At 36.5% G+C, this 21,976-nt stretch overlaps 1 protein-coding gene across 6 annotated transcripts in view; it reads left to right on the forward strand.

The window, feature by feature from the left end:
- The window catches only part of PYDC2 (pyrin domain containing 2), a 100,644-nt gene that overhangs the window by 70,400 nt on the left and 8,268 nt on the right, over positions 1–21,976 (forward strand). The window contains exon 2 of one of the 6 annotated variants that reach the window (XM_021934986.2): positions 13,849–14,877. The exons of the other annotated variants lie outside the window; for them this stretch is intronic. The gene's annotated coding sequence lies outside the window, so the exon portion shown is untranslated. The remainder of the gene's footprint in view (positions 1–13,848; positions 14,878–21,976) is intronic. 6 annotated transcript variants of the gene reach the window in all.

Raw genomic sequence — 21,976 nt, forward strand, 5'->3', positions numbered from 1 at the left:
AAGTAGAGAAAGTGCAGCAAATACACAACTAATAATACTTCTTAAAGAACTAGAAAAACAAGAAAAAAACAGAACCAAAATTGGTAGAAGAAAAGAAATAAGAAAAACCCAAGGATATATAAACAAAATTGAAACAAAATTCAAAAAATCAGAACAATGAAAAGTTGTTTTTTTCTGAAAAGACAAATAAAATTTACAAACCTTTAGTCAGACTAAGGAAAAAAAAAGAGATAAGACCCAAATAAATAATATCAGAGATGAGAAAGGAGACATTACAACTGATACCACAGACATTCAAAGAATTGTTAGAGGCTACTCTGAACAAGTATATGCCAATAACTTGCAAAATCTAGAAGAAATGGATAAAGTTCTAGACACATATACCCTACCAAGATTGAATAATAAAGACATAGAAAAATTCAACAGAGAAATAACTAGTAACGAGAATTAAGCAGTAATAAAAAGTATTCCAATAAAGAAAAGTCAAAGGCCTGATGGCTTCACAGCTGAATTTTACCAAACACTTAATGAAGATTTAATACCAATCCTACTGAAACTATTCAAAAAACTAGAGGAGAAATAAATGCCTCCAAACTCATTCTAGCAGGCCATTATTACCCTGATACCAAACCATGCAAAGACACATTACAATAACAGTAATGACAACAAATAAACAAACAAAAAACTTCAGGCCAATATCCCAGTGAATATTTATGCAAAAATTCTCAGCAAAATATTAGCAAACTGAATTGAACATCACATTAAAAAGGTCATTTGTTATAACGAAGTGGGATTTATCCTAGGGAAGCAACACATACAAATCAATCAATGTGATACATCATGTCAACAGAATAAAGGACAAAAACATGGTTATTTGAATTGATGCTGAAAAAGCATTTAAAAAAATTCACAATCCCTTCATGATAAAAACACTCTAAAAACTGTGTATAAAAGGACCGTTACTCAACAAATAAAAGCCGTATACAACAGACTCACAGATACTATCATACTGAATGCAGAAAAACTGCAAATCTTTCCTCTGAGATTTGGAACATGAGGTGGAACAGTGGTAAAAGGATGTCCACTTTTACCACTGTTATTCAACATATTATTGGAAGCCCTAGCTAGAGCAATCAGACAGGAGAAAGAAATAAAAGGCATCAAAATTGGAAAAGAAGAAGTCAAGTTATCCTTGCTTGCAGGTGCCATAATCTTTTATATTTGAAAGAAACCTAAAGACCCCACCAAAAAACCATTGGAACTGATAAACAGTAAAGTTTCAGGATACAAAATAACATAAGAAAATCAGTAGTATTTATATATGCCAGCAGCAAACAATCTAAAATAGAAATCAAGAAAATAACCCCATTTATAATACCTATCAAAAAAATAAAATACCTAGGAATTAACATAACCAAAGGAGTGAAAGATCTCTGCAATGAAAACTATAAAATGTTGATGAAAAACATTGAAGAGGAAACAAAAATGGAAGGATATTCAATGTTCATGGATTGGAAGAATCAATATTTTTAAATGTCCACACTTCTAAAGGAATCTACAGATTCAATGCAATCCTTATCAAAATAACAAAGACATTCTTCACAGAAATAGAAAAAACAATCCTAAAATATACATGGAACTAGAAAAGATGCTGGATAACCAAAGCTCTCCTGAACACAAAGAGCAAAACTGGAGGAATCACATTACCTCACTTCAAATTATACTACAGAACTATAGTAACCCAAACAGCATGGTACTGGCATAAAAACAGACACACATAGACCAATGGAACAGAACAGAGAAACCAAAAACAAATACAAACACCTACAGTGAACTCATTTTTGACAAAAGTATGAAGAATATAAACTGGGGAAAAGACAGTCTCTTCAATAAATGGTGTTAGGAAAACTGAATATCCATATGCTGAAGAATGAAACTAGACCCCTATCTCTCACCATATACAAAAATCAACTAAAAATGTTCATATACTTAAATCTAAGACTTCAAACTATGAAACTACTACAAGAAAACATTGGGGGAAACTCTCTAGGACATTGATCTGAGCAAAAATTTCTTGAGTCATATACCACAAGCACAGGCAACCAAAGCAAAAATGGACAAATAGGAAAACCTTAAGTTAAAAAGTTTCTGCACAGTAAAGGAAACAATAAACAAAACGAAGAGGGAACTCACAGAATGGGAGAAAATCTGCAAACTATTCATCTTACAAGGAATTAATAAACAGAATATATATGAGGAGCTTAAACAACTCTATGGGAAGAAATCTAATAATCTGATTTTAAAATATACAAAAGATCTGAATAGACATTGTTCAAAAGAAGACATACAAATAACAAACTGGTATATTAAAAAGTGCTCACCATCGTTGATCATCAGAGACACGCATATTAAAACTGCAATGAGATAGTGTCTTACCGCAGTTAAAACAGCTTTTATCTAAAAGACAGGCAATAACAAATGCTAGCAAAGATGTAGAGGAAAGGGAACCCTTGTACACCGCTGGTGGGAATGTAAACTAGTACAGCCACTGTGGAATACAGTTTGGAGGTTCGTCAGGAAAATGAAAATAGAACTACCATGTGATCCAGCAATTCCACTCCTAGGTATATACCGAAAAAAAAGAGAGAGAGAGAAGTCAATGTATTGGAGAAATAGCTGCACTCCCATGTTTATTGTGGCACTATTCACGGTAGTCAAGATTTGCAATCAACCTAAGTATCCATCAACAGACGGATGAATAAAGAAAATGTGCTAATATAGACAATGGAGTACTATTCAGCCATTAAAAAGCATGAGATCCTCTCATTTGCAAATGAGATGTTATCTATTTACAACATTGATAACTGGAGGTTATTATGTTAAGTGAAATAAGCAAGGCACTGAAAGAAAATCTTCACATGTTCTCACTTATTTGGGAGGTAAAAATTAAAAAAAATTGAACTCAGATTCAGAGTAGAACAACAGTTATCAGGGGCTGAGAACAGTAGTGAGGTGTTGGGTGATAATTAGGGATGGTTAATGCATACAAAAATGTAGTTAGGTATAATGAGTAAGATCTAGTATTTGATAGCAGCATGGTGACTGCAATCAACAATAATTTATTGCATATTTTAAAATAAAAGAGTATAATTGGATTATTTGTAACACAAAGGAAGGATAAATGCTTGAGGTGATTGCTATGGCATTTATCCTGATGTGATTATTACACATTGAATGCTTGTATCAAAATACCTCATGTACCTCATAAATATATATGCCTACTATGTATTGACAAAAGTTAAAAGTAGAAATTAAAAAGATACCTGCAATCTTATATTTATTGCAGAACTATTCACAGTTGCAAAGTCATGGAATCAACGTGCGTCCATCAGTGGGTGGTTGGATAAAGAAAATGTGGTATACATACACCATGGAATACTGTGTAGCCATATAAAAGAATGAAATCATGTCATTTGCAACAACATGAATGGAGCTAGTAAGTGAAATGACTTGGAAACAGAAAACAAAATGCTGGACGGTCTCACTTATAAGTGGGAGCTAAAGAATGGGTTCACATGGACATATAGAGCAAAGTAATACATTCTGAGGCCTCCAAAAGAGGAGAAGGTGGGAATGGGGGATGAGAGCTTAAATAGTGTACAATGTTCATTCTTTGGGCTATGGGCAAACTACAATGACAAACATCATCATTATGCAATATATCCATGTAAAAAATCTGCACATATACCCCCCGAATCTATAAAAATAGAAAAAGAAAGATAAGCATCAGAAGACATTATACCAACTGACTTTATATTACTTTCTGAATCTTGACAATAAAAAAAAATGCTTCCATTTGCCTTTTATTGTTGAATTTCTCTACTTGACCTTGTGAGGCCCAATATGGAAGGAAACATGTTCTAATAACATATTGTTAATATGTGCTTGCAAAGGTGTTTTTCTATCAAACTCTTCCATTCACTGAAATAAAGCAGCTTATTATGAATTTTTAAGAAAGCCTCCTTATATTTGTCTTTTATAAATGCATATGTAAACCCATGTAATATGAACCAATAGAGAAAAAAATATTGTAATGACGTATTCTCCATGTTTACTAACAAAGGTGTTTTTCTTTTTTTTTTTTTTTTTTTGAGACGGAGTCTCGCTCTGTCGCCCAGGCTGGAGTGCAGTGGCCGGATCTCAGCTCACTGCAAGCTCCGCCTCCCGGGTTTACGCCATTCTCCTGCCTCAGCCTCCCGAGTAGCTGGGACTACAGGCTCCCGCCACCTCACCCGGCTAGTTTTTTGTATTTTTTTAGTAGAGACGGGGTTTCACCGTGTTAGCCAGGATGGTCTTGATCTCCTGACCTTGTGATCCGCCTGTCTCGGCCTCCCAAAGTGCTGGGATTACAGGCTTGAGCCACCACGCCCGGCTAACAAAGGTGTTTTTCTATTAAATTCTTCCATTCACTGAAAGAAAACAGTTTATGATGCATCTTAGAGAAAGTATGCTTGGCCAGCCGCGGTGGCTCACGCCTGTAATCCCAGACTTTGGGAGGTCAAGAAGAGCAGATTACCTAAGGTTGGAATTTCGAGACCAGCCTGGCCAACGTGGTGAAACCCCGTCTCTACTAAAAATACAAAAATTAGCCGGGCGTGGTGGCGCACGCCTGTAATCCTAGCTACTGGGGAAGCTGGGGCAAGAGAATTGCCCGAACCTGGGAGGTGGAGGTTGCAGTGTTGCAGTGAGCGGAGATCACACCATTGCACCCTAGCCTGGGCGACAAAAGCAAAACTCCATCTCAAAAAAAAAAAAAAAAAAAAAAAAGAAAACAGAATGTATTGTTACATTTTATTGCCTTTTCTTGCTGGATTTCTTTTGGCCTTATAGGGCCCAGTAGAAAAATAAACATGTTTTAAAAACATATTCTCAATCTGCACTTACAAAAATGCATGTGTCTAACTTTCATTCATTCAAGGAAAATTTCTTATGATGAATCTTTGAGAAAACATACTTATATTTACCTCTTATAGCTGCATATGTAAACCCATGTGATATGAATAGATTCTAATAAAAAAATTACAAAGCAGCAACAAATGATATTAAAAGAATACTCTTCATTGCAAGTTTATCTGGCATAATCTCTAAGAAAAGGAACCAGAGACAGGAATGCTAGTAATGGCTGAAGACTTAGTAATGATTTTAAAGGAAACAAGAGTATTGAACTGAGTCTTAGAAGACTAGGAGGCTCAGGGTAAGAGTAGGGTAGAGAAAATAAAGAATTTCTTGTCTTTTGTTACACTATTTTTTTCAGGGCTTCTGTCTCCCTTTAATGACAGTCCTTTCATCTTCATGGGCTCGAAACTTTTTTTTTTCTTTTTAAATGTTACTCAGGATCTCGTTTCTTGAGGTCCAATAAATTATCTTATTTCTTTACTTTCAGTTGGGTAACTGTTATTTATAATAGAAGGAGTTCTACCTTATCCACTCATTTCGGATTCTTAATTTTTTTCTACTTTATACATGTTTCCTGGGAGATCTTCACCCTTATTTAGACACCATTAAAAAGGCTTTAGCAATTACTAAAAAACATGATTTCCAAACCTGTTTCTTGAGTTCATAACTTTTTTCTGTACTTTTGATTGGGTGATTCTAAACCTGGAGCAACTTTGTCTCCTAGGAAATGTTTGGCAATGTTGAAAATCACCTTTGATGGGCCCACTGGGGTTGGGGATGGCTACTGGCTTCAAGCGGGTAGGGACCAGTGATAGGCTAAGAATCCTACAGGCACAGGCTACTCTCCACCTCCTAATCTCTCTCTCTCTCTCTCTCTCTCTCTCTCACACACACACACACATACACACACACACACACACACGCAGGCACATCTCAAAGAATCAAAGAGTGATCCCATCCCAAATGTCAAAAGTGCTGAGATTAGAAATCCTACTGCAACCCTCTATGTCAAACTGCTAATCGGTTTTTGTAATTTTAATATATCTGAAATGTCTCAAATTATACTTAATCAAAATGGAATATTTCATTTTTATCACCCAGGCTGTAACGAATGTTCTGACAGGGCTTAATATGGTTTAGCCTTCATAATATTTTTTTTAATGATTAGCAGTTTCTTTAAGAAGTTAGATCATACAAGTAAGAATTGACTCAACATTTCGTTTTTCGCAAAGCCACAGCAACAAGTTGACACAGAAGAACTTAAAGCAGCCGGCCAGTGGGAGTGAAAACTACTGTTACCAGGTTGAAGCTTCTTTGGGAATCTGTTCTCTTTATTTTACTTTTCCTTTGGATTCTTACCACCTCCCACCCTATTCATGCTCTTCTCCAGGTTGTGCCTATTATTTTTTTGATCCGGTTAACTAATCATCATATCCTTGCAAGATTACCATAAAAATCACTCTGCTGTTGTGAAATAGCTATGCCTATTTCTGATTTGGTAAGGACAAGTTCCTGTACTGTGGACTGACATTCTCTGTCAGACTTACGTATAAATTTCACATACGTTCACATCTTTAGAAATATAGAATATTATTTCTAAGTTTTTCCCAAATGAGTACAATATACCATTTTTTCTAGAAATGCTAAGTATAAACTTAAAAATATCAACATTCCAATCTTTAGTATAAAGTTTATTTTTACATGACACTGGCAACTACTGTATATAATTGCACCTTGAGGGCTGGGACCAGTGGTGTGTTGGGAAAACAAATCTCTGAAGAAAAAAAAAGGGAGAAAAGAAGAAAGAAAGAAAGGAATAAAGAAAGAAAATCCATATATGAAGTATTTGCCTATTTCTGTGGAATAAATACTCCCACTGTTGCCAATTTCAAGTTGCCAGTGGTTTAATACCTGACTCATAGCCTTCCTGAATATTTAAAAATTGGCTCCCATGGGCCAGGATGAGTCTGCTCCAGCACATCACTGACTACTGTGTTTTGCTATAGGTAAAGCAGCAATGAAGTGGGAATCTCATGGTATGGAATTATTGTCCTGGTTAGCTAGTTCATGTTTCAGCCTCTCAATTGCAGAATGTAATGGTTGCACTGATGATCCCCAAGATCTATTTTGGTTGCAGCAGTCAGAGGTACAAAGTGTTCTGTCAGCAATTACAATGACTCTTACCATGAAAACATCAAATGTCACAAAATTTGGAAAGGAAATTGCTATAAATGGGGTTTCGTTTTCTTTTTTTGTTCATTTTGTTTATTATAGATTAAATTCTGAATAGGCATCCTACTTCTCTAAAATAACTGTATATGCATTGAAATAATTATTTGTATTATTGAAATATTTTTGTTAGTTTATATATTCCTTCATTAATGATGCTTTCTACACTAAGTAAAACATCCCTGTACCATTAACTTTGGTGTCATTATTTTTATCTAAAAGTAGCCAATTTTTAAAATTGGGTATCTTTTTATGGAATTTTGGCAATGCAACATGAGTTTGATGATGTCACATCTGAGAGATTTCATGAAGAGGCAATCAGTAGTAGGAAGCAGAGACTGTACTTTTTATGTGCTTTATCTAAATAGACATATGCTTCTATTCTTCTCTGCTATAAATAATTGCTGGCATCTGTGACATACAGATATTATTATGCTAAGAGTCTGTTTTTGTGAAATGTAACCAAGCCAAAGGAATAAGCCAAGTTTTTATTCCCTCTTTCTGGTCAAATGCAAATTTTCTATTTAAAAGGCAAAGTTTTCATTATCAAAAGATGAATGAGATGTCACTAAATTTCATTTGGTTCCTTTATTTTTTATGTAGACAATAATGTGTCATAGAAAAATATGCAATAGGCAATTTTCCTTGACTATGAATTTGACACTTATGAAAGTAAAAATGAACTAATTTAACTAAAACTTTCTGCTTCTTTGTTAATCTGCCAGTTAGCCCACGCTAAAACCATATTGATGGCATCATAGAAGGTCAGAACTGAATGACCCTGTTGAAGTAATAATTCAATTTATTTACTAAGTGTATGGGAAAACAACCCATAGCTAGCAAATGACTTGACCTAAATAATACAGAAAGGATCATTCTGCTTTTTTCTACTCTATCCCAGAGCATCTTGGCATTTAGCAGTATCTATGTTTTCTATTACAAGAACATAAACTTAAAAAGTATTCTTTTATCCACCTTCTTATACTACCACTCACAAACAACCTACTTCTTTTTACCTATTTAGATTCAAGGGCCATCGATCTCTTTTATCTCTTTTCTACAAATTTCATACCAGAATTTGATCATAATCTTCTCTGCATACTACAGTGAAGTGACTGATAAGAGATAAAAGAAAGCTCCTTCTAGTAAGCATTTGCATTTTCACAGATATTCAAGAGAACCTTAGATTATCTCTCATAACCTTATTATTTTAGAAAATGTAAGATTTACAGAAACATTTTAAGATACTACAGAGCTCCCATATATCCCACATCCACTGCCCTCTATTGCTAACATCACATTGATATGGTGCATTTGTCGTAATTAATTAACCAACATTGATATTTTATTATTAACTAAAATGTAGACTTTATTCAGATTTTCTTAGTTTTTACCTAGTTTAATTTTTGTACAGCAGAACCTCATCCAGGATGACATACTACATTTTTTTGGTCTTAATTTCTTAGGTCCCTCTTGGCTAAGAGAATATCTCTGACTCTCTTTGTTTTTATGGCTTTGACACTTTTGAGAATTAGTGGTCAGGTATTTTATAAAATGTTTCTCAATTGGTATTTGTCTGACGTTTTTCTTATGATTAGACTGGAGTTATAGGTTGTTGGGAGGAAGACCGCAGAGTTCAAATGCTGTAGAGTTCAAATGCTTTTCCGATAACATTATATCAAGGATATATACTATCACTGGCTTATCACCGTTGATGTCAAGCTTCAATACCTAGTCAAAGTAGTGTTTGTCAGGTTTCCCCACTGTGCAGTTACTCTGGGTTTCCATACACTCTTTGGAAGGAAGTCACTATGTGCAACCCATATTTAAGAAATGGGGGTTATGCTTCACCTTCAAATCAAAGTATTTACATAAATTGTTTGGAATTTTTCTGCACAAACGATTTGTCCATTATCTTCGATTTATTTATTTTTTCAATCATTTATGTCACTATGAACTTATAGATATCTGGGTATAATTTAATATTACTTTATTTATGTTGTTGTTCTAATCGTTGCAGCAGTAATCATTGGGCGCTCTTTTAATTAGTTACTGGGTCCATATGCCATATCCCCATTAGCATGTGGTTCTATTGATCACTTTTTTATTTTATAGCAATACCAGAGGGTCCAAGCCCATCTTGTGTATTTCCTTTCCTAGTCCTAGAATCAACCATTTCTCAAAAAGTCTTGGTGTCACTTAAAATGGTACCAGAAACCAAAATCTAGGTGCTAGTTTTACTAACTGCTACTGGGATGTCATTGATTTCAGGCCCTCTCATCTGACACAGCAAATAAATATATGTATACTAACACATTGCACATTCTTATAAATATTACTATTTGTAATCATCTATGCATACATTAAGTTAAACATGAGTTTATACTGATGTCTCCAATTCTAATCCATTACCACATGAATTGGCCTCCTAATCTTGGTTATCCCACTACAAAAATGAGACACCTTGCTCCTACCATCTGTCATCCATTTATTCAATTGTTCAATTGCAGTACATAAGTATAGTAGTTTCAGAATTGTTAACCTAACCCATGTGGAAAATAACCTTTTTTTTTTTTTTTTGAGACAGAGTCTCGCTCTGTGGCGAGGCAGGAGTGCAGTGGCGCGATTTCTGCTCACTGCAAGCTCCGCCTCCCGGGTTCACGCAGTTCTCCTGCCTCAACCTCCTGAGTAGCTGGGACTACAGGCGCCACCACCTCGCCCGGCTAATTTTTTGTACTTATTTTTGTTTGTTTGTTTAGTAGAGACGGGGTTTCACCGTGTTTGCCAGGATGGTCTCGATCTCCTGACCTCGTGATCCGCCCGCCTCGGCCTCCCAAAGTGCTGGGATTACAGGCGTGAGCCACCGCACTCGGCTGGAAAATAACTTTTGAATTACAGCACAGTACTTATATACAGTTCCTTTTGACTTCAGTCTTAATTTCACTCATTCCAAAGTTAGTTAGGTCAGTACTTTTTCCCCCATCCCCACTAGTGAGATTATTTCATAAATTTGTAACACAATTAGTTTTTAGTCATACTCTATACTCTATCCCAGGACTCTTCAACCTCATAAATGTTTTTCTTCATTGCATACATGAAGGTTCACTCTTTGTACTGTAAATTTCTGTGAGTTATCACAAATGCATAGTGCCGTGAAACCACCAGGTAACCACCGTTATAGTCTCATGCAGAATATTTTTACCACCTTAGAATTTCTTGCTCTTCACCTATCAATTCTTCCGGGCCACCCAAACACCTGCCAACCATCATTATAGTATAATCCAGAAGAGTTTCACCACTTTAAAAAACTCTCCTGTCCTTTGCATATTCAATCCTCTAACTGCCCTCTGAGTCCCTGCCAACCACTGATCTTTTTATCTCTTCAGCTTTGCCTTTCCCAGTATGTCACATCATTAAAATCATACAGAATACAGTCTTTTCCGACTAACTTCTTTCACTTAAAAATATAGACTCAGATTCATCTTGTTTATGTATGGCTTGATAGGTCCTTTCTTTTTAACACTGAATAATATTCCATTATGTGAATATACCACATCTTGTTTATCTTGTCACCTTTTGAAGGACACTTTTTTTCTTCCAGTTTTGGGATATGATGAATAAAGCTACTATGGGTATAAGGCTTCAAATCAGTTAGGTAAAGATATAGGTGTGCAATTGCTGACTGATATGGTAAGAGTATATTTAGCTTGTAAGAAACTGCCAAGCTGTCTTCCAGTGTGGCTGTACCACTTTGAATTTCTATCAGCAATGAATGAGAGTTCCTTTTACTTTGCATCCTTTCCAGCAATTGCAGCAGTAATCATTGGGTGCTCTTTTAATTAGTTCTTATGTATTCTTATGTTTTAGGTATTAGTTATTCTAATAGGATTGTGGTGAAATCTATTTACTGTTTTAATTTGTATTTCCCTGAGGACAAATGATTTGTGCATCTTTTCATGTTCTTATTTAACATGTATATCTTCTTTGATGGAAATGAATAGAGGAACTAAAAATAGACCCACATGTATACAGCCAACGGATTTCAAAAAAAGGCACAACTGCAGTTCAGTAAAGAAAAAACAGTTCTTTCAACAAATAATGGTGGAACAATTGGATGTATACAAATGCAAAGAGAGAGACGGAACCTAGACTCAGAGCTGTGTGTATCTTCTTTGGTGAGGTGTCTGTTCAGAGCTTCTGCTTATTTCTTTGCGTTGTTTGCTATCTCACTGTTGAGTTCTAAGAGTTCTTTGTATGTTCTGGATACGAGGCCTTTATCAGATATGTGTTTTGTAAATATTTCGTCCAAGTCTGTGGCATATATTTTCAGTCTCAATATCTTTCACAAAGCAGAGTTTTTAAATTGTAATAAAATTAAATTGATATGTTTTTCTTTTATGGATCACAATGTTTAGTTGGTATTGTACCTAAAATCTCATCATTAAACTCAAGGTCATCTACATTTTTCCTATTAAAAGATCTATTGTGTTACATTTTCTATTTTGGCCTGTGATCTATATTGAGTTAATTTTAGTGTGATGTATTAGCTCTGTGTCTATGTTGTCTCACTCTCTCTTTTTGCATATGTATATATCCAAGTGTTCCACCGCTATTTGTTGAAAGGACTATTTTTTCTTTATTGAATTTCATTTGTACCTTTTTCAAAATCAGTTGATTATATATGCGTGGGTCTATTTTTAGTTCCTCTATTCAGTTCCATCAAACTAAATGTCTATTCTTTTGCCAGCATACTATGTTGGCTTCACTACTGTAGCTTTGTGGGAAGTCTTTAAATCAATTGTTCACTCTCAGTTCTCTGATAAGTCCAAGCAAAGTAATTGTTTAGGTTTGTCCAGCTTTTTCTCATTGATGACTTCTAAGCTCTTAACATATCAAAGCTGATTCCAGAAGCTTTTCTTCAGGTATTTTTTGAACTTTTGGGCTCGAGTTGGTGGAGTTGCTGTTTGATGGTGGGTATGGACTTCAGGTTGTACTGATGATTCAGGTTACTGGCTTATTCATGTTTAAACTGTTATCAGAGGGAAAACAATCTCTCTGTGTCTCAATTTTCCCAAGTTAAAATGAAAGAATTCCAATATACTGTCTTTAAGGTCCATAAAGTCATGTAGTAATCTACCATTTCTCTCTGGTGTCTGGTTCCACCCTGAACTTTTGGGTCTGGGAATGTCCTATTCTGGTGCCTCACCATATTTCCATCAGGCTTTCTTCTGGCCTGAAATAGCCTCTAACTCACGTTGCATTTTATATCTTTCTATAGTTTTGGAGACAAACTATGGTATTATATCATGTCAAAGACAAGCAAGCATGAATAATCTGCCAGTCTGCATACCTGTGGAACAGATAGTTGCTTTATTCCAACCTATACTTCTTGTAGATGTTTTGTGGCTTTACTGCTACCACAGTTACTAGCTATTATATCTTGAGCTCTATGTGCAAAACAGCATTATATACCTGATACACATTATCTCATTTATTCTATATATCATTATGCTAAGCTAGATATTTCTCCATTTTATTTATATGCCAATTGTCATTTTGAGTTTATAAATTATCTCATGTATTCTGTGTACCATTTTTTCTAAATTAGATATTTCTCCATTTTATTTATATGCCAATTGTCATTTTGAGAGAATAAGTGGTTTACCTGTGCACTGTTTAGATGTGAATGACCTGGAATTTGAACTCAGCTCTATAAGGCTTGAGCTCAGTTTCTGGTTGGCTTAAATGTGTATGTTCAATTATCAGCTACCTTTAATCAGAGAATGTCTTTTTATGTGATTTACACTTACATTTTATAGCTCTAAAGGTTTGTAGGGTAGAAATGCCATCCTTCATAACTAAGTAAATAGAATGTTCTTCTGCCAGGTATTGCTTCATGATCCTGAACTAAAATGTTAAAAGATATGAATGGTGATTACTGAACTACAATGTTACAAAATATAAATTGCCCAGATCTCTAAATAGCTATGTGACCATAAGTAAGTCATATTTCTGTATTCTCACTTTCCAGATACTATTCTAAGAGCTTTATTCATATTAGCTCATTTCCCTCCCTCACAGCAACCTATAAGACATTATACTATCAGTAATGCAATTTTATAGTTGAGAAAACTGAGGTACAGAGCAGCTAAATAACTTGCCCAAGGCACACAATTTGTTGATGTCATTGTCAGGATGGGAACCTAGGGAGAATGGCTCCGGGGTCCATGTTTCCAGCCACAATGCAATGCTGCCTCTTAGGTGTACTAAGTAATTATTTGACAAACGTTTATTAAATACCTACTGGATTGATGTTGTCAGGTGCAGGGAACACAGTAAAAAATAACTGGCTTCGCCTCAGTGGGGCTTATGATTTTCTAGCTACTTGATACTAAAAATATGCTTCGTGGAACGCCACCGTCAGTAGGACTTGGGGCTTCTTAGAAATGGACACTCTGTAGGGTCTCACCTGAGACCCACTGAATCTTATGCCCATTAAGAAGAGAAGAGCCGATTCAGAATACTAGGACCCTAGACTGTAGACTGCAGCTCTTTGTTTCTTTCTCCGGATTTTAGTTTCTTCACCTGTAAAAAGCAGGGGGAGTGCCTAGATAATATCTGCAGTTAAGTTCACCTCTAATACTCCTTAATGGTATCCTCTAGGTCACATTGCAGAAAATGGCAAAGTGGAAGTGACTGAGAAGATGGATGTCCATAGACTTTTGCCCAGGTGTGTGGGCTCTTGTGTGCGTGATAGAGTGAGTGCCTTTTGCAATAAAGATCAAACACATTGGTGCTGGGTTTCTTTGCTTTTCCTTGTTTCTGTAGGCGGCTGAAAAGATTAGATTGTGTCCCAGCAAGCTAGATATTGCCTCCAGACAATTTAGATGGCTTTTATATGTATTTAGAGAGCAGGAAGCCTAGCCCAGCTTCTGCTGTATGAGGCAGTGACAGGAGAATTTAAAAGGGCTGTTTCATTAATTTTGGAGGGAATATATTGCTGACAAAACACTGCATTATTGATGGCTGGAAGGCAGCAATTGTCTTGTCTCTGAGGAGCTGCGTGGGAGTGCCGCCCCCGCTTGCCTGCAGCCTCCTTGGAGCTGCTGCTGCTGCGGCCGAGGGAAACCCTTCCCAGGCGAGGAGGGAGTCATTCTGGCACAGTGCCCGCCTGCCTGCCCGCCCGGGGTGCCGGGCTGTCATGGCAGAGCCACTTTCTGACTGTACCACTGCAATCTCTGAACAGGAAGGACACTTAGAGGTCACACAGCTCCATCTCGGCACTTCACAGATGGGCTCCTGGACATCCACAAAGGGCAAGAGATGTACTCACATGCGATGTCAGAAATCAGGTAGAAATCAGGTCCAGCAGCATAGCTTCCTCGCTCCTGTTTATTTATTTATTTATGTATTTTTTTTTTTTTTTTGGAATTAAAACTCTTTCTAAATGACAGTGGCAGGATGTGCGTGGGCAGTGTTCTATGTGTTCTTTGCACAGCGCTGAACTTTGTTTCTCAAATAACGACAATAACATTATAGTTTTACAGACTTTAAATGATGTAAAAAGGAATTAATCTCTCACACATTCCTTGGAAATATGAGGCATTAATGGTTTCCAGTCATTTGCAACGAGCCACGTCTGGGACAGTCTTTGCACCTCATCATCTTCGATGCCAACACAAATTTTGTGAGGTGGGTGTTGTAATCCTCAACTACAGAGGCCCAATACAATTAAAAAGCTTGTTCAAGGTCTCAGAGAATGTAAGTAGCAGAGCTGAATTTTTTTTTAGCCATCCTATTAACTTTTGGAAGTTCAGTTCTAGGTTTACAAAATATGCTTTTGTGAAAGGTTCCAAGCTGGGTTTTTGAAGGTGGGAGAAAGGACCTTTCTGTTAGGAAGGGAGGAGAGAGTGGTGACTACTATGAAACCAAGAGATGACAATAATGTCTATGAACTAGATTAGCTTTGGAAACACAGAAGTTCAGTGACCTTGAAACTCAGGCTAGAATGAAGAGTGTGGGAGATGAAAGGAATAGGCTTAGCCATTGTAAGTATTAAGGTAAGTAATTGCCTCAGTTCCCACTTTCCTGTGCCAGAACAGAAGCTGTCAATGCAGACTAGAAATGGGCTGAACGTGGAATTATGGTACAATCTCTCCTATGGACAGATCACTTTCTAGCTTTAAAACGGTGCCTATTTGATCATTTAGAAAGCGCGCAACTTGACCCCTCTGTGACCTTACGATTCCCATGACACTTGGTCTGGAAGGAATCTCAGACCCCTCTAAACTATCAAATTCAAACCCAATTTGGAATATGAGGACTGAGCCTAAGGAAGGAAAGGAATGTTGCATAAAGCTAATGGCAGAATCAAGGTGTTGCTCAACAGCCACTGTAAAGAGTTCTCTCTACCGCACCATGTGGCTTTCTATTATTTATATGCATATGTGTGTTATAGGTTTACATACATTTATAATGTGTACACTATATATACAATGTATACCTATATATTATGTGTTTGTGTATATGTGTGTGTATGCATATATATATATATATATATATATATATATATATATAAAAAATGCTTTTTCCCTACCTATTTTTTCTTCAAATTGTGGAGGCTAGTGACCTACCTTCAGTGTGGTGAAAACAAAATTACTGCAAATACTCTATAAATGCCTAACTGTAGAAACTTTAATTAGAAAAGTTAAAACAATTGTAGTAAATAGAGCTATGCTTAGAGTACAGCTGTGCCTGTTCTTTCTGCTTAAAGATTTTACTCAGGCAGATTTTGAAGTTGGAGATAATTAGATTTAGGAGGCTGGAGGTCACAGAATAGGACTGGAGAGGTATCAGCACTCAGAAATCCTCAGTGTTTTAGGAAAGTCAGCCTGAACAGAATTGCACATTAGTTAAAAACAACAATGAGTAAATTGCCGTAAGGTTATTTAGTTTTAAAACACCTAGATTGTCAGCTATACAGTGGAGGGAACATTACTATGGAGTATAATATAGATTTATTTTTCAGTGTCTGACTGAAAAAGAAATTCAGAAGATTCAGTAATATAAAAATAGAATAGAAATAGATCCAAGGACAAAATATTACATGGAAAACATGGTAGGAGAGGAAAATTAACTGATTAAATGGGGGAGGGAGAAGGTACACACAAATCAGAAATCCCACAAGAGGCCAACAAATTCAAATGGCAAAATGAGATCGTTTCGAATCAGAACATTATACCTCAAAGTGTTGCCATGGGTCACCCACTTTAGAATGATCTGCGAACTGGTTGAAATGCAGATTAGAGGGCTCCCACTTCAGTTGTCTGGAACCAAAGCCTGGGAATAGGGTTTGGTAATGAGTGACAAATACTCTAGTTACTTCTTATGCACACGAAAATCTGGAACCACCGGGCTACTTAATTTTACACACTGCAAATAAACAGAAAAAGAAAACATCTAGAATGACAGTTTGCACAATTTAAGGAGTAAATCATTTGGGAATCTTATTCCTAAAATTCAGAAAACCAACTTAATAATAAGCAGCACAGTATCCATGTGTTTTCCATTTTTAATTTGTAGAACAAATATTGATTGGAATACTAGATAATACACACACTATTTATGTTGCTCTGATTTATGCCCTGCTGTGATAAACTATTAGACATGAATTCCCTGGCCTTTATTTTTTCCATTTATTAAAAAAAAGGAGCATCTTGGTATCTATGGCATTATAAGAAAAGAGGTTCAAAGGAGAGAAGAGGGGGATACAGAAAAGGAATATAATAAGTATTTTGCTTGCATATAAAACCATATTTATTTGTGTAGGCACAATACATACAGCCTTTATTTTATGTGGCTCTGATGATTAATAGTGAAATAATTGTACTGAGAGAAAAATATTGAAAATAAGTAGAAAAATTTTCCAAACTGAGTTGTCCATGTACATACACATATATAGTGAAATGACTAATAGATAATGAAAAAGAAGTTAAGCATTTGAAAAATTTCCTTTAATGAGTTTAGAAAGGTTCGCTTTTGGCTCCTTACCTTGGCAAGCCTGTTCCTTATTCTTTTACAAGGTGGTGCTGTAAATGTGATTTCCCTTGACTGACTGAAAATAACCTTTGTTACTTTTGGAATAATTGGAAGTTTAGCTTGCCAGACCCTCTGCTTTATGGTTTCTTGCCAGGTAACAGGAAAGCATTTGTTAGTGACTTTCTGATCACTTGTTATTGGCCATGAGAGAATACAGAATGTACAGGAAGTCATCTGGAGAAAAACGTGGCATCTACTTTGATCTGTAGGTGGAGAGGAAAACCCTTACCATAGTTGCTTATGTATCCCAAAGAGACAAATCTCCAGTTACAATTCTCACAAAAATAATAATGGGACCAAAACGCAAGAGCAGAAAATTCTCATTGTGTTTGATTTATAGGAACTAAGGCTAGTTTCTTTTTTTCCTTGCTTCTCTTTCTTTTTAACTTTATTTTTAAATTTGGAATTTTATAATTTGTGTTTTGATGATTAGGTAAATTGGTGTGAGTAGCTTATCATTACTTATATTTTTGTTCACAAATATGGATATATATATATATATTTGATGTTTAACTTCACTGTCCTACCTGATTTTAAGCAGTCCCCTCAGAAAGTAGTTTATTTACTTGAACAGCTGTGGAAAAAACATTTGCTATTATGTACAGTCTAAGATATGATGACATCTAGAAGGAAGTCAGAATTAATGAGATTATTGCATTGTTTTCTTCCTCCACCTCTCAAATAGTTATTTTTGTTTAAATGTCTCTTTCTTCTTAATCTTGGGTAATTTTATTAGCATCAAGAATCTTTTCCTTTTGCGATAGTGGTAAGGAATGAAGAGCTAACCATTTTTATCCTACTATTGTGTTAAGATTAATATAATCCACATACATCTATACCCATGTGGTTTTGTGCTCAATAGTACAGAACTGACTTTAGGAACTGGAGTATAAATAAAAATTAACCAATGGCAGAATATTTAGAACTGGAAGAAAAATTAGAAATAACCTAATTGATTGCCATTTGTGGTATAATAAAAGTATGTCTTTGGTCTTTGTCACTGGTTCCTGACACAAACCACCTACAACCCTTGGAATTTTTTTATTCATAATGAGCCCCTTTTGACCATTCCTGATTTTACACTATGTGATAACACTTGTTGGGCACCTAGATAGCTTCAGGATGCAGGCTAGTTGCTAGAAGAAAAACCATCCACGTGGTTAAAGAATGAGAACTATTAGCCCCATCTCCAACCTCGTGGAGGGGAGAAGAGCTGGAGAGTTTAATAACTCATGCTTTAATCGATTATGTCTATGTAACCAAACTTTTATAGAAACTTTGAAACATAGCCAGGTGCAGTGACACGTTCCTGTAGTCACAGCTACTTGAGAGGCTAAGGCAGAATAATTGTTTGAGTACAGAAATTTGAGTTTGTAGTGCATCATGATCATGCCTGTAAATAGTCACTGCATTCCAGCCTGGGCACATAAGACCTTGTCTCTACACACCACACACACACACACACACACACACACACTTTGCCAAGGGAGCTTCCGTGTTGCTGAACATGTCCATGTGCCGGGAGAGTGGTGTACCCAGAGAAGGCGCGGAAGCTCTGTATGCTTCCTCTCCCCCACACACCTCTTCCATTTGACTGTTCCTGAATTGTTTCCTTTATAATAAAACGGTAATTGTAAGTATCATGATTTCCTGAGTTCTGTAAGTCATTCTAGTAAATTATGGAGCCTGAAAGGGGGATTGTGAAGAGCCTCCAGATGTATAGTTGTTAGGCCGAAGTGCAGGTAGCCTGAAGACCTCATTGTGACTGGCATCTGAAGTGGGGGCAGGCTTGCAGGACTGAACCCTTAACCTGTGGGATCTGTGTTAATTCTGGGTAGTTGGTATCGGAATTGAATTGATGTTAATTCTGGGTAGTTGGTATCGGAATTGAATTTGAGCACCAATTAATGTTGGAGAACAAGATAATTGGATGTTGTAGGAAATCCAAACACCCTTTTCTAGTCTCCTCAATATGATAGAAAGTTTAGACAGAAGATATGGTAAGTGATATGCCTAATTCATGCTGCAAACTATATTAGAAGGTGATAAAACCAAAAAGAGATTTCAGGCCTCTGACTGTAAGTGCTGTGGTCTTTTCTCTACACCACACTGCCTTTATTCCACACATTTATTTATGTGTCAGCTTTTGATTCATGAATAGAACCCAGTCTTCTGCATGAGAGAAGAATTAGGGTGGTTGGAAAATTTATAAGGAGTAGGAATTATCTGTGATTTCTAAACCACCACCACCTACAGCAGGTTGGGAGGAGTAAAGGATCATTCTGCACTCCCAAATCGCCAGGACATTTCCTAAGATTTTCAGAGAGACACCTAGTGAGTTCTAATTTGAAGAAAAAGAAATCTTTCTTTCCAATATAAAAAGCTAATATTTAAGAAGAGGAAACAGAACTGATAATAATGCTTTGCAATCAATGGGACTTTGCAATGTAATTTTACGAAGCCCTTTCTCATTCATTTCTAGTTTGTTATTAATAGGACTGTGAGCTTGACAGGTGAATAAACTGAGGTTAGGGGAATATTGTGGTCAAATAATCCACCCAAGATGAAGAGCTATAAGTCGTGGACTAAGGTTGGTATCATAGGTTCTTGACTGATACATCAATGGTACTTTTCAGGATCATGGGAAAAGACCATTCTACTGTGATCTATGCTACAAACATTTTTTAAGGGTCAGCTCTGCATTGCACCCCGAACGATGGGGGCTAGGAAGATGAATAAAATATAGCCTCAATCTTCAAGTTGTTCATTGTCCAGCACAGGCGGCAGGCACATATAAATTAGAATATCCTTCAGTGTGATAATTCTATAGTATAGGTTCACTCAGTACTAGAGGAGGATGATGAAGGTAACATTGCTTCTGTTCTGACTCAAAGCCACCAGCAGCTCACACCTGAACTATTACAGTTTCTGTCTTCTTTCTCTTCTTTGGTCTTGCTTTACACTGTCCATTTACCTCACAGAAGTAGGTTCTTTTAAAATGCAGATCAGAACATATCAATCCTCTGTGTAAAGTCTTCAAAAGTAATCCTTTCTATCACTGAACTTAGAATCAAATTCAGTCCCCCTTTCAGGACCAACTATACCTTTCAACCGCTGACCTCTGCCAACTATTCCACCTTTCCATATTTAGCACTTTTCACTTTGTTCACTGTGCTCCAACTACCGTGGCTTTCTTTGTAGTTGGCAAATAACGCAAGCTTATTCCAATTAATTTCCACTTTAGGGCTTATATTAGTCTGTTCTCACGCTGCTAATAAAGACATACCTGAGACTGGATAATTTATAAAGGAAAAAGGTTTAATTGGCTCACAGTTCCACATGGCTGGGGAGGCCTCACAATCATGGTGGAAAACAAAGGAAGAGGAAAGAGACTTCTCATATGGTGGTGAGCAAGAGAGAGTGTGCAGGGAAACTCTCATTTATAAAACCATCAGATCTTTTGAGACTTATTCAATACCACGAGAACAGCACGGGAAAGCACCACCCCCATGATTCAATTACCTCCCACTGGGTCCCTCCCATGACATGTGGGAATTATGGGAGCTGCAATTCATGATGAGATTTGGGTGGGGTCACAGCCAAACCATATTAGGGCCTCTGTACCTTAGTACACTTGGACCAGAAATATTCTAGCATTATGGACCATTCACTTAGAATGCTCTGGGTTCAAGGTTTCTCTCTTCTCTTCCTCTCTTTTCCCCTTATCTCTCTCCCTCTTATTTGACTAGTTTTGCCTTTAGATCACAATTCAAATATCTCTTTTTCAGAGAACCCTTCCCTGATGACCTTAATTACAGCACCCCATCCACAGCTGGCAGTTCTTCTCTATCACATCACTTTATACTCTTTAGGTCGTTTCACATTCTCCAAAACATCAGGCTTATTTATGTTTATCTATGTATTCCTTTCCTCTCCTCATTTTACTCACTGGCCCCTGCTCCCGTTACTAAAATACATGTTCGATGAGGTCACAGACTGTGCATCTTTCATTGACAGTTGTATCCACAGTGTTTAAAATATTGCCTGGTATATAGTAAGCTCTTGATGTTTATTTTATAAATAAATACATTTTTCCTAGGAGGATTGGGTGAAGGTGTTAAGTAGGAGGTTACATTTTGAAGACTGAAGCTCCAGCTACAGAAATTTTCAAGAACAGAGAAAGTCCAGGTTTATATATTAACCTAGAATTACACATAAATAATTATTTACCCAATCCCCAAATCTGATACAGAAACCCTTTGTTTTTCTGGTGAATATGCTACATATGTATAAAATATGTTCTGCATTAAATGTCTCATTATTTTACTTTCTCCTGATTGAAATGTAAACTATAACATCTACTCAAATAGGACTAAATTTTGAAGGAGTTTTTCCCATTTTACAAATACGACTCTTTTGCAGAGGAGTGAGCCTGTGGTGTTCCATTTCACCACTGAGTTGCTCTGTCTTATATTTCTGACTTCTCCATCCTTTCATCCCAGTCTTCGTTTTTTTTTTTTTTTTTTTTTTCCTGTCTATGCTCAGGCTGGCCAGCGACACCTATAGGCCATCACTGTCGGCAGCTCCCAAGGACTATGCCTTTGTTGCTGTTATTCAAGGAGGCCACACACTGCAATTATACCTGCCAGGTCACCTAAGTTAAAGCTAAAGAGAGGATAGAAGCAATTCGAGG

The sequence above is a fragment of the Papio anubis genome, chromosome 2 (assembly GCF_008728515.1).
Source record: "Papio anubis isolate 15944 chromosome 2, Panubis1.0, whole genome shotgun sequence".
NCBI lineage: Eukaryota > Metazoa > Chordata > Mammalia > Primates > Cercopithecidae > Papio > Papio anubis.